The 2661-nt window shown below is 46.8% G+C and overlaps 1 protein-coding gene across 3 annotated transcripts in view; it reads left to right on the top strand.

Moving 5' to 3' along the window:
• The window catches only part of polrmt (polymerase (RNA) mitochondrial (DNA directed)), a 29631-nt gene extending 29159 nt beyond the window's left edge, over positions 1 to 472 (top strand). For all 3 annotated transcript variants that reach the window (XR_014120088.1, XM_081708398.1, XM_035523349.2), the window contains one exon: positions 1 to 472. This exon is cut by the window's left edge. The gene's annotated coding sequence lies outside the window, so the exon portion shown is untranslated.
• Positions 473 to 2661: the final 2189 nt, after the last annotated feature.

Genomic DNA, 2661 nt, shown 5'->3' with positions numbered 1-2661 from the left:
CGCCCTGGGCACACCACATTGCGGACCGAAGCAACGCTTCAAACCTCATCAGTTGCTGCTACTGCTGCTGTCACAGCCTCTACAGATGTGTGTGTGTGTGTGTGTGTATGTGTGTCTCTGTCTCGGGGAGAGGGCAGTTCTCTTCACTGGCCTCAGCAGGACTTCCTCACTCCTGAGGACGAATGCCAGGCTGATTAAGCACCCAGGTGAGGCTCTCAGTGTTCCATGCCCACCTCACCTCGGGACAGCTGCTCGCCCACTTTGACTCCGATGTACAGGTTCAGGATGTCAGTCTCTTCCTTTCTGAGGACTAAACAGACACTTGGAATCAACCCGTTTTGTGAACTTTTTTTTTTATTGCTACATCTAACATGAGTTAATCTGTAAATAAATCTGCAGAACTCAGTCCTTGTCAGAATGTATATACACATCTTACACCACACATAATAAAGTCTGTATTTTTTGGGCTTGGTCCGAGCCGTGTTCTGTGCTTGACCCGGGCTGAGATCTGGCTGCTTGTCCACGCCTCGCTGCTGTCCTCCGCGTTCCTGCTTGCTTTCAGAACTCCCAGGTACGTGCGGTCCTCCTTCCCCGGCCTACGCACGCTGGTATAGCGCTGCCTCAGGTGTGACCCCCACTCAGAGCCACCGGCGGTCGAGAACGCCGGCGTTAGCGTCTCCGCGGCTCTCGCGTGCCATCGTGTCGGAGTCACGCGAGTCCCAGTTCCGCGCCAACGAGCTCTGACACCGGGGCACTATCTCCTGGCTCGAGCCCACTGAGCACTGTCAGTGCAGCTCCTGTCAGAGATTAGTGAGTGGACACGGTATCAGTGGCTATCTCCCTGCCCAGTGCTCGGAGAGTGGCCCCCTCTCAGCAGGGGCCGGCTGACCTCGCGAGCAGCAGCGGAGGGTTTGCCGGGTGGCAGTAGCCCGGAGCCCGTCACGGGGCCGCCCCCTCGTCCCCGGCACATGCCACTGGGACACCTCACCGTCGGCGCCACTCAACACTGGAGCTGAGAGCCCCGCAGGGAGCCAGACAAGGATGTGGGGGCCCCAGAGCCCAGGCAAGCAGGGAGAGAAAAGGGAGGAATTAGGGCTTCACGCTGGAACCTTTTACTGGTCTGAGGACCCAGGGGAGGGACCCGGGGAAGCTGCTCGAGCACTGAAATACCTCTGGCCATCCGAGCACTGCTGCTGTGGAAACATGGGTCCAGGCTTGTCTCAGCTCAATGCTCAGCTCAATGCTCAGTGCACACTCAGCAGGGTTAGGTCTGCTAACAGTGAGCTCGCTGGCCCCCACTAGCTTTTTACGTTAGCCACATAATCGTTTATGGAAAAATTATTCCTTTTATGAATTCAGATTGAAAACAAAGTAAAAGAGACCCAAGTACTTAGTTTGAGAAGAATCATAGTGCCTAGTACTTGCTTTTAATGCACTCAGATTATTGATTTCTAGCTGATTATAGGACATCTGACCGGGATTCCAGTGTCCCTGAATCTATTGATTACATGTGGCAAAAAATGTAATGAAAACTCAATCCTAACTTGCTTCTGAGGTAAAGAAGGGCCAAGCAATAACTGATGTCATGTTATCTGCAGAAGATAAAAACCACAATCATTGTATGAAACATACTTAATGTTTAAACTGGATGTCTCCGTGTTTGGGCTCATACACTCACCCAGAGATGCCACTAGATATATTGTTGCAGGACTGCAACTTGACACAATACAGACCTAATTCATTTAAACTGCTTTTTAGTAGTATTCAAATATTAATAAGATGTATGCTGAACTATGAATGCATATTAGTTCTTTAAAGATGTCCCTTATCTGCGGAAAGTATTGTGACGCCACAGTTTGAATTTTCAGTTTAAGCAAAATTAATGTCAAAATCAGATCATAAAATAGATATTCAGTTTGAATTCAATCAATCAAACAAGAGATTTTTAAAATTCAGATTCACACCATGGTGGAACATTCACCAATGGAAGGTTCAATAGCATTTTTGGATTGTAAAGTCCTAAAGTACTTTATGAAGAAGTTGTAATTCCATGTACTTCCAAGCTGCTACTTCAACTACACCTGCTACAACTAAAAATGATACATTCAGAACAATGATCGTGTATCGGTGTTTAAAAGCTGTATGGACTAAGTAGGAAGGGTCTTCTGTGGCTGAGAAACTGCACAAGTGTCAGAGGTGTGTTCACTAATCAAACATCTGACTTGGTGTGACTTGGTTGCTCTGGATAAGAGCGTCTGCTAAATGCCGTAAATGTAAACGTGTGACAACACTCACTAACACCCCGTGTGAAGAAGAATGAGCCTCTCTGGCCATCACTCAACATCCACACAAGCATAACATTTTAAGTGTTTTTCATTACGCATGTTCTCACTGTCTCTGAGTCTAATTTACCATTAATGAATACACTGATTTGAAGGCCAGTGCTCCCTCTGATTGTCTGGTGTCAGGTGATCCTATGTCTCGTGTTGTACTGTAGCAAGACAATACATGCAAAGATGTTTCAAATATTAAACATTTAGAGTAAGCACGAAAAACTCTAATTAGAAAGACGCAAACATTAAAAATCAGTATTTTTAAGTGTAACTAGGTAGCTGTTGTCAAGGTCCAGAATGAAAAAACAAACAAACTTGAAGCTCTCAA

Source organism: Electrophorus electricus, chromosome 26, assembly GCF_041902795.1.
Source record: "Electrophorus electricus isolate QZ-2024a chromosome 26, ASM4190279v1, whole genome shotgun sequence".
Taxonomy (NCBI): domain Eukaryota; kingdom Metazoa; phylum Chordata; class Actinopteri; order Gymnotiformes; family Gymnotidae; genus Electrophorus; species Electrophorus electricus.
Note: the sequence above shows the minus strand (reverse complement) of the source record. Positions and strands in the feature narration are given on the sequence as shown.